Source organism: Symphalangus syndactylus, chromosome 3, assembly GCF_028878055.3.
Source record: "Symphalangus syndactylus isolate Jambi chromosome 3, NHGRI_mSymSyn1-v2.1_pri, whole genome shotgun sequence".
Taxonomy (NCBI): Eukaryota; Metazoa; Chordata; class Mammalia; order Primates; family Hylobatidae; genus Symphalangus; species Symphalangus syndactylus.
In genome coordinates, this window is record NC_072425.2 from 105323009 (window position 1) to 105334257 (window position 11249).

Sequence of the window (11249 nt, forward strand, 5' to 3'; positions counted from 1 at the left end):
CTTGATTGCCTGGCTGATAAGTGATTTATGCCCAGTTATTAATGACTAAAAGGGTAACTCCCAGGGCAATATTCATATATTTAAGGACATCCTATGAACAGGTGCCTTAAACCAAAGTGAGCTTACTCTAAAAAGTGTAGTTTAATGGAGGAGAACCTTCTGAGCAAGATAATTTTAATTAATAATTGCACCATAAATTTTCAACATTCTAGAACTCTAGTAGATCATACTACAGACTCTTATGTACCCAAACGCCAATATTTTGTGGGTGTGATATCATCATTTTAACATTTTTAAAACCTGAGACATGAATTATTTATGCTTTGAGAAGTACCAGAGAGTTAAACCCAGCATTAAAAGAGAGACCTTACGATCTCTCAAGGCCTCTGAGCTAGAAAGCGAAGATGACTGGGACAGTAACCCAAATTTTCCCAGATTAAATTCACCCTAGTTCTACTTTCGGAAAGAAGGTATTTAAAAAAAAAAAAAAAAAAGTTTTCCCTGAATATTTAATGAAATAGGACCTCCTTAAAAGAGTATTATAATGAAAAAGGATTCCGTCTTACTCTCAATATAAGGCTGCCTCCAATGGGGTGAGATTGATAGCTAAAACAGTCAGTGTTTAGTGGTAGAAGCTCTTGCCTGTCTGATGGATTTGTTTTGTTCCAAAAAAGGCTATTTCACAGCAAAAGCTAAGAAGCAGGCATCCAGTAAGCTGACTTCTGCGCCTTAATAACAAAAACTACAGTTGTCAATAAAGATATTGTAGTCTTTAATACAATAAAAATAAAAATTTCTAAAAGATCATCTTTATACTATCACAAAGAGATGGAATTATTTGTAAATAAAAGTTCCAGAGGAAGATATTTGGACTTAGTTGCTTTTTGTCTCTTCACTATTTTTCTGTCTATTTTAAATTATGGAAAGTGTTTCTAGTGGCCAGAAGAATATGCCCCAAAATGAGGCTCACCATCAGAGATAACACCATTGATACACGTTGTTCTTAAGACCATATTTGCCAGAAAATCCAATTTAATTCATTTTCAATTTTCAGGATTCGTTTTCTTCATTTTATGCAATGTTTATTTTATATACTTTTTTATTGCTTTTTATCCTAATTCAAATTATAATGATAATACATGGTTAATGTTTACATTTTGAAATTTAAGTTATAGTCAATAATGTAATATTTAATTTAAATGATTTTTTAAATTTTTCTGAATTCTGAACGGTTTTTAAACAATGGGTGTTAAAATGAGTATTTATATACATCATGAGATACATACGAAAATACCAATATTGGGATTTTGCTCCAATAGTGTTATCATGACTTTCGATGGATCATCTCAATACTGCTGCATAAATGATCACCAACCTTGGTCAAATGTGCAAATGAATGTTGACTTCACTATTTCTGGCGTCCTTTTGACTTTCCCAATGACTTCCTTCTGAACAACAGTACCCTATGTCTTCTTAGGGGTGTCTTCTGACTCTGCAACCTTGGAAACAGGACAACAGCTATTCCTTAAGCTTCAGCTATGTGCCTAGCACTTTGTGACATGTTTTCTATAATCATCTATTAACTCTTCACAATAACTCGATGTGGTCCTTGTCAAAGTCCCTATTTTACAGGTGAGGCAATGGATGCTGCATGGGGCTGGAAAACACATAAAATATCACATTACTGGGAGCCTCTCTGGGTCCCCTGGCTCCAAAGCCAGTGTCCTCTGTCTTCTACTTCACCACATCTCGTCTCCTCCTTGTGTTATAAGCGTGTAGAAATTACTTTGTTCTCAAACCAGCACAAGACACTTTGATTTTAATAACAAAGTATTTTTCTAGTAATTAAATAATATTTTATCTTAACCAAATTGGAAATGAGACTAGATGATTAGATGACCTTTATAATCTCCTCAATCCTTGGTGGGTAAAGTGTGACTGTCCATAAAAGGTCAAAGAAAGCAAATGCCCAGCACAGCAAAAGGCTTATGGTCAAGTAACACAGAAAAACGTCCCTTCATGGGGGAAATGAAGACTTGAAGGCATAATAAGGGCATTATGCTTTATCTAAAGCAAAAATACAAATTGAATATCTTATTCGCTCTTTGATAGCAAAACATATGTAGACATTTTCTGAACATTTATTCTCTCTAGGTGACTAGAATAATATCTACCATTTGTGGAGCACTAACTACTTGTCTAAACACCTTGCATTTGTCAGCAATTTATTGAAAACTGTGAACTCAGCAGGATTCAAACCTGAGAAGGTTTTGTCTCCTATTGTGGTTGTAACATGCTCTGTCGAATCTCCCTTTCCCAAGACTTCATGGCTTCTCCAGTAAATGCCAATTTTGTGACCTTTTTAGGTTGGAAAAGATGCAATCCAGTGACATCCACTTCAGTTTCTTGTCCAATTCAAATGTCCATCTTCTCCCCAGGACACAGTGGCAGGGAGAGGAGGCTACCCTTAACTCTTTCCCCTCCCTCTTGCATTTTCTGAGCCCTTTCTATGTTGAGGAAGAAGAGAGAATTCTCAAAAGGCAGCAGAAATGTTTTGCTTACCAGTTGTTGTTACGACCTCTGTCCTCCATGTATGAGGCAGTCTCTTCATTGCACAACCTCCTTTCATAGGAAATCGGCTCCTGTAGACCTCTTCCAGTCTCCTTAGTTTCCTACATAACTCACCTTACAGGCTTTTGCTGCTGGGGTCTCTTCTCTTGGTAAGTCACAGTCTAGGATGAACTTGCTTCACAATAGTTCAAGCCTGGTACCTTTGTCATATCTACTTGACATACGAAAGACTCATGCATCTTTTTTCTACCAGACAATGGGAGTGTGCCTCATTGCCCTATTGCTCATTTTCTCTGTCTTGAGTTCTGTCCCTATATTCTTTCCTACTGCTGGAGTAAGCAAAAAGAATACTACAGATCCATGACATGAGTAGGTATCCAACTGAAAAATGAGATTTCAGGCTCAACTTATTGCAGGCATCCCCCAATCATTAAAAATGTTTTCCTTGGAATACTCCATTGGATTATGCATAAGGAGCACTGAGAAAGAGTAAAAGGAAAAGACACAGAACCCTTTCTGAAGCTGAAGATTTACAATTCAATAGTCCCCTCAAGATTAGTGAGTACAGTGGTAAGCGGAGTAGCAGAACGAATTTGCCTCTTAATGACTGGTGTTTACCAATCATCTATTTGTCCCCTAATTTTCACCTATTTGTCTCTAACTCTGGAGCCAAGTAGACAATTATGAGACAAAAAAAAATTCCACTTAGTGTACTATGACACACAACTCTGAAAGATAGGCATTGTTATGCCTTAGGGAAGTAGATTGCAAATAATAATTACTATTACTTTTTGAGGGCAGGAGAATTTCCATCGCCTCACAGAGTGCTTGGCCTATATAGGGCTCAATAAATATTTATTAAATGACTACACAGAGTGAATGAATAGCTCAAGGTCATGCTTAGGAAATGGTGACCTGGAGTTCAAATCCTTTTCTTTTTTACCATCAATATCTCTCTAAACAAAATGTCATCCTAACACTAATGCTGATTAAAGTCATAGTGGTGTCATATAAGAGTTTCTTCAGTCTAACTCAGTCACACCTTTCAGTCAAATAACTCATTTCTCTCCCCATATTGGAATCCAGTCCTGGGATGGTTCTACACACATGTGAAACCAATTAGCAGGTCCTAAGCCTAGAATGACCTTATTGTGCCCGAGTTTGACATCCTATATTTTGCAGTTGCATATGGTTGGTGAAATCTCTCCATGGCAAAATCCCTGACATTCACAAGTATTAGTTTCCCCTGAGCTTTTCTATTTTCAGTTGTTTAATAAACAATAAGGATCTGTGTGACATTTATCATCTGTTAATTGCCATAGGTTCTCAAATTCAGTCATATAAAGGCTGGTTGGTTATTTTAGGGACTTTAAACAAAAAGTATTGGATGGATGGATGGATGGATGGATGGATGGATGGATGGATGGATGGAATGGACTAAATACCTACATTTCAGGGAATTGATACCTTATGAATTCATCTTGATTAATGGTAATTTCACAAGCCAAAAAAGCAGTTGAGTCTCAGAAACTTGGAGAACTATTCAAACAGCTTTAAAACAAAAAGCTGTACCCTATATAAATACAAGGGATATGTGAATAACTCATTTAAAGTGTTTTATTTAAAAACTGGTCAGGCGCAGTGGCTCATGCTTGTAATCCCAGCATTTAGGGAGGCCAAGCCGGGTGGATCTCCTGAGGTCAGGAGTTTGAGACCAGCCTGGCCAATAAGGCAAAACCGTGTGTCTACTAAAAATTCAAAAATTAGCTTGACATGGTGGCATGTGCCTGTAGTCCCAGCTACTCGGGAGGCTGAGGCAGGGGAATTGCTTGAACCTGGTAGTTGGAAGTTGTAGTGAGCCAAGATCACGCCATTGCACTCCAGCCTGGGTGACAAAAGCGAGACTTTTATTTAAAAATGCATGGTTGATTCTTCCCAGTATTATTATAGAGGAAAAAACATGGTAAATATTTAATTTTAGAGCTGGGCCAAGTTGAAGACACCAAGGATTTAAGAAAACTTTGGGGAAGGGGTTGGAAAGACATCTTGTACATCAAAGAGAAGAGTCAAGATTTTCCTCAACATTGCCTGCACTGACTGAATTTCAAGTAACCTTTGCCATCCTTGCTGAAGCTAAAGCAGAGGGCTAACGAGGAACAGCAGCAACTCAGACTCTTCCTGGGCAAATGGACAAAGTTGTTGACTATTTTCCTTGGGTTCTACCTCAAAGATCCACGGCCTGAGTCTCTGAGAAGCAAAACAAATGCAAGCAGAAAGAATATATTTGCATTTGGGTTTGGACAACAAGATTACAGGTGCCCAAAGAGGTATGGCAAGCTCCAGCAATAATTTTTCAACTGATCAAGAGATTGAGAAGTGCAGGGAAACAGTTTCAGGCTTGCTTTAGAAGGCTAGAGAAGCACAGAGGAGCAGTAACAACTCAGCACCACACAGTGTCCCCTTCCGAGGCAGGAGAGAGGCCTTGCTTGTCTATTCTTGGCACTGATCAGACTCTCTTATAAGTTTCTGGCAACCTCCCAGAGAGAACGGCATGTTCCCTGCTGAGTGTATAAAGGGCTTGGAAAACATGTTTGTGTGTGCAACCCTGTGGGCAGGGCCTGGCTTAGTCGCTCTGTGTCACATACTTCCTCTCTGGAGTGTCAGGAGGCAGGCTTTGACTTTTAGACCTGCTGTGCAAGTCTTCAGAAGCTAAGATAGTCCCCAGGTCCGGTCTGGGTACGTTGCTGTGTTTCCATTATCATGGAAGAGACAAATTTTTAGGGAACCTGGATGTTCCTGTAAACCATGGTTCATAAAGTATTCTGTTGCAATGAGTAAATACAGGTTGGATTTCAGCTAACCTCCTATTATGGTCACAAAGCCTTCCTTTGGAAACTTGCACCTGTTTTCCCCAGTGAGATTTGGTCAGGCATGATTACTCACCCTGTGGGAACTAAGATAACACAGATTAACACCAGTGCTCCTTGCTGCCATCTTGGAGCTAGTGACTCACTCCCTGCTCGTCAAACTCCCTTTTCAGAACAGTGAAATTTGAGCAGAAGGAAGGATTAGTCAGCTTGGCCTGACAAGCCCCTAATGAAGCTCCTAGGGTTTCCAGTAAACAGAAAAGGGGTCTTTAGAGAAATTGTGAGCTCCTAGACCCTCTGGGCAGGCAACCTAGGTCCACCTGTCAGATTCTAATAACAAACAGCAACCAAAATATTGTACAGTAGCTTAAAAACAGACTGTAAGGTTTCATCATTACAGACCTGTTCTTGTGAACAAGGTAAATCCATTTTAAAAATGGAGTCTCGGCTGGGCGCGGTGGCTCACGCCTATAATCCCAGCACTTTGGGAACCTAAGGTGGGCGGATCACAAGGTCAGGAGATCGAGACCATCCTGGCGAACACGGTGAAACCCCGTCTCTACTAAAAATATAAAAAAATTAGCCGGGCATGATGGCGAGCACCTGTAGTCCCAGCTACTAAGGAGGCTGAGGCAGGAGAATGGCGTGAACCCGGGAGGCGGAGCTTGCAGTGAGCGGAGATCGCACCACTGCACTCCAGCCTGGGTGACAGGGCGAGACTCTGTCTCAAAAAAAAAAAAAAAAAAATGGAGTCTCCCATGGAACTTTCTGGAATCGAATCTAGTGAAATTCCTCCGTCTTCCAATATTTCAGGCACTTTAACCACTTTCTTAATATGGTCTTGCACTGTAGTTACCAAGTGCACTCTCTTTCTATATCCTCATCCTCCCGTAACTCTCTCCTAAGTGTCAGGGATTTACTGGACATCCCCATCCTGCTATCCCATAAGCCCCTCAAAATCAACATCTCCAAAGTTAATTTTGTCATAAGAAACAAGATAGCATAATGGTTTAAAAACAAAGCAAAACACACAGGCATTGGTATGCAAGTGATTGAGTTTGAATCCTGCCTCCACCTCTAATTACCTGTGAGTCCTAGGCAATTGCATAACCTGTCTATACTACAGTTTAATCGTCTCTCAAAATAAAAATAATAGTATTTTCCTCATAGGGTTGTAGTAAGAATTAAATAAATTAAAGCATGCAAAGGAATTAGCGTCATTATATTTTCCATGTCAGGTTTGCTATAAATAAGAGTTTAAAAATGAATGAAGCAACACAGTTAATGCTTAATCTAATACTTAGTCAAGCTACTGGTAACAAAAAACTCAAAACATGAAGTACAGATTTCAGAAGTCCAGATTTCAGCAGCAATTTTGATAATTAGTAACTAGACCTTGAGTGAGTAACATAACTTTTCCAGTCCTCATTTCCTCATAGTCAAAATAGGGATGGCACTAATAGCTACCAACTGTGGGGTGTTGACTATGTGTTAGGTACCATACTTTATAAGCATTACAAATAATAACACAAAAGTGTAATAATCATTTTGGAATAATCACTGATAGACAATATAACATTCATTCATTCTTAAAACAGTATACACTGAGTGACTATTAAATGCTAGGAGTTGAGATACAAAGGGAACAAATGACAAACCATTCCAACAGACAGTTCACCGAAGAAGATACACAAATAGCAAATAAGCAAGTGAAAAACTGTTTAACATCATTAGCCCTCAGAGAAATACAAATGAAAAGACTTATCACTATTCACCTATCAGAATGGCTAAAATTAAAAAGACTTACATCACCAACTATTGACAAGAATGACAGCAACTGGAACTCTCATATTGCTGGTAGAAGTGCAAACATGTACATCACTTTGGAAAACAGTTTGGTACTTTCTTGTAAAATTAAAGTGGCTGACCTTGAATTTCACTTCTAGACATTTGCCCAAGGGAAATGGAAACATGCCCAAAAAAAGATTTGAGCAAGAGTGTTTATAGCATATTCGTCCATTGTATTAGTCAAGGCTCTCCAAAGAAACAGAACCGGTAGGTTATATATACATAGAAAGAGAGAGAAAAAATATGTTAAGAAATTGGCTCACATGATTATAGGGACTAACAAGTTTGAAATCTGCAGGGAAAGCCAGCAGGCTGGAGACCCAAGGAAGAGTTAATGTTTCAGTCATGAATCTGAAGACAATCTGGAGGCAGAATTCCCACTTTCTCAGGGGACCTCAGTCTTTTTCTTGTAAGGCATTCAACTGATGGGATGAGAACAAACCCCATATTATGGAGAGTGATCTGCTTTACTCAAAACCTATTAACTTAAATGTTTGTTACTTCTAAAAAATATTTCCACAGCAACATCTAAACTGATGTTCGACCACATATCTGGATACACATAGCCTAGCCAAGTTAACACACAAAACTAACCCTCACATCTATTATTACTCTAAGCTGGAAATAACCCAAATCTTCATCGCTAGGAGAATGGATAAATATTTATTTTGGTATAGTCACAGGATGGAACACGATTAAGCAATAAAGAAGTATAAACTACTAATATATGCAAAATATGGATGAATCTCCAAAATACTATGTTAAGAGAATGAAGCCAAACACATAAGAATATATGCTGTATAATTCTGTTTTTGTGAAGTTCAAAACCAAGTAAACCTAATCCATGATGATAGAAACAGTACAGTGGTTGCCTGTGGTAGACAGGAATTTACCAGAAAGAGACAAAAGAACACATGAAGATATTCTGTGATAATAAATGTATCCTTCCTTCCTTCCTTCCTCCCTCCCTCCCTCTCTCTTCTTTCTTTCTTTCCTTCCCTCCTTCCTTCCTTCCTTCCTTCCTTCCTTCCTTCCTTCCTTCCTTCCTTCCTTTTCTCTTTCTTTCTTTCTTTCTTTCTTTCTTTCTTTCTTTCTTTCTTTCTTTCTTTCTTTCTTTCTTCTTTCTTTCTTTCTTTCTTTCTTTCTTTCTTTCTTCTTTCTTTCTTTCTTTCTTTCCTTCTTTCTTCTTTCTTTCTTTCTTTTTTTTTCTCTTTCCCTCTGTGGCCCAGGCTGCAATCTACTCGGCTCCCTGCTGCCCGCCACGCGGACTGCCTGGGACTGCCAGCGCGCGCCACCGCTGCCTGCTTTTTCTCCTTTGGCTGCAGGCACGCGTTCGCCATCTTGGCCATGCTGGTCGCCAGCTCCTGACGCCGAGTGCTCTGCCCGCCTCAGCCTCCCGAGGTACTGGGACTGCAGACGGAGTCTCGCTCACCCGGTGCTCGGTGTTACCTGGGCTGGAGTGCGGTGACGTGGTCTGGCCTCGCGGCAGCCTCCGCCTCCCAGCCGCCTGCCTTGGCCTACCAGGGTGATGGGATTGCAGCCCCTGCCCGGCCGCCGCCCCGACTGGGAGGTGAGGAGCGCCTCTGCCCGGCCACCCATCGTCTGGGAAGTGAGGAGCGCCTCGGCCCGGCCGCCCCGTCTGGGAAGTGAGGAGCGCCTCTGCCCGGCCACCCACCGTCTGGGAAGTGAGGAGCGCCTCTGCCCGGCCACCCATCGTCTGGGAAGTGAGGAGCGCCTCTGCCCTGCCGCCCCGTCTCGGAAGTGAGGAGCGCCTCTGCCCAGCCACCCACCGTCTGGGAAGTGAGGAGCGCCTCTGCCCGGCCACCCACCGTCTGGGAAGTGAGGAGCGCCTCTGCCCGGCCACCCACCGTCTGGGAAGTGAGGAGCGCCTCTGCCCGGCCACCCACCGTCTGGGAAGTGAGGAGCGCCTCTGCCCGACCACCCACCGTCTGGGAAGTGAGGAGCACTTCTGCCCGGCCACCCATCGTCTGGGAAGTGAGGAGCGCCTCTGCCCGGCCACCCATCGTCTGGGAAGTGAGGAGCGCCTCTGCCCGGCCACCCATCCTCTGGGAAGTGAGGAGCACCTCTGCCCGGCCGCCCCGTCTGGGAAGTGAGGAGCGCCTCTGCCCGGCCACCCATCGTCTGGGAAGTGAGGAGCGCCTCTGCCCGGCCGCCCCGTCTGGGAGGAAGTGAGGAGAGCCTCTGCCTGGCCACCCCATCTGGGAAGTGAGGAGCGCCTCTGCCCGGCCACCCACCGTCTGGGAAGTGAGGAGCGCCTCTGCCCGGCCACCCACCGTCTGGGAAGTGAGGAGCGCCTCTGCCCGGCCGCCCCGTCCGGGAAGAAGTGAGGAGCGCCTCTGCCCGGCCGCCCCGTCCGGGAAGAAGTGAGGAGCGCCTCTGCCCGGCCGCCCCGTCCGGGAAGAAGTGAGGAGTGCCTCTGCCCGGCCACCCACTGTCTGGGAAGTGAGGAGCGCCTCTGCCCGGCCGCCCCGTCTCGGAAGAGAGGAGCGCCTCTGCCCGGCCACCCACCGTCTGGGAAGTGAGGAGCGCCTCTGCCCGGCCGCCCCGTCCGGGAAGAAGTGAGGAGCGCCTCTGCCCGGCCGCCCCTTCCGGGAAGAAGTGAGGAGCGCCTCTGCCCGGCCACCCACCGTCTGGGAAGTGAGGAGCGCCTCTGCCCGGCCACCCACCGTCTGGGAAGTGAGGAGCGCCTCTGCCCGGCCGCCCCGTCGGGAAGAAGTGAGGAGCGCCTCTGCCCGGCCGCCCCGTCCGGGAAGAAGTGAGGAGCGCCTCTGCCCGGCCGCCCCGTCCGGGAAGAAGTGAGGAGCGCCTCTGCCCGGCCGCCCCGTCTCGGAAGTGAGGAGCGCCTCTGCCCGGCCGCCCCGTCTCGCCACCCACCGTCTGGGAAGTGAGGAGCGCCTCTGCCCGGCCGCCCCGTCTCGGAAGTGAGGAGCGCCTCTGCCCGGCCACCTACCGTCTGGGAAGTGAGGAGCACCTCTGCCCGACCACCCACCGTCTGGGAAGTGAGGAGCGCTTCTGCCCGGCCACCCACCGTCTGGGAAGTGAGGAGCGCCTCTGCCCGGCCACCCACCGTCTGGGAAGTGAGGAGCGCCTCTGCCCGGCCACCCACCGTCTGGGAAGTGAGGAGCGCCTCTGCCCGGCCACCCACCGTCTGGGAAGTGAGGAGCGCCTCTGCCCGGCCACCCACCGTCTGGGAAGTGAGGAGCGCCTCTGCCCGACCACCCACCGTCTGGGAAGTGAGGAGCACTTCTGCCCGGCCACCCATCGTCTGGGAAGTGAGGAGCGCCTCTGCCCGGCCACCCATCGTCTGGGAAGTGAGGAGCGCCTCTGCCCGGCCACCCATCCTCTGGGAAGTGAGGAGCACCTCTGCCCGGCCGCCCCGTCTGGGAAGTGAGGAGCGCCTCTGCCCGGCCACCCATCGTCTGGGAAGTGAGGAGCGCCTCTGCCCGGCCGCCCCGTCTGGGAGGAAGTGAGGAGAGCCTCTGCCTGGCCACCCCATCTGGGAAGTGAGGAGCGCCTCTGCCCGGCCACCCACCGTCTGGGAAGTGAGGAGCGCCTCTGCCCGGCCACCCACCGTCTGGGAAGTGAGGAGCGCCTCTGCCCGGCCGCCCCGTCCGGGAAGAAGTGAGGAGCGCCTCTGCCCGGCCGCCCCGTCCGGGAAGAAGTGAGGAGCGCCTCTGCCCGGCCGCCCCGTCCGGGAAGAAGTGAGGAGTGCCTCTGCCCGGCCACCCACTGTCTGGGAAGTGAGGAGCGCCTCTGCCCGGCCGCCCCGTCTCGGAAGAGAGGAGCGCCTCTGCCCGGCCACCCACCGTCTGGGAAGTGAGGAGCGCCTCTGCCCGGCCGCCCCGTCCGGGAAGAAGTGAGGAGCGCCTCTGCCCGGCCGCCCCTTCCGGGAAGAAGTGAGGAGCGCCTCTGCCCGGCCACCCACCGTCTGGGAAGTGAGGA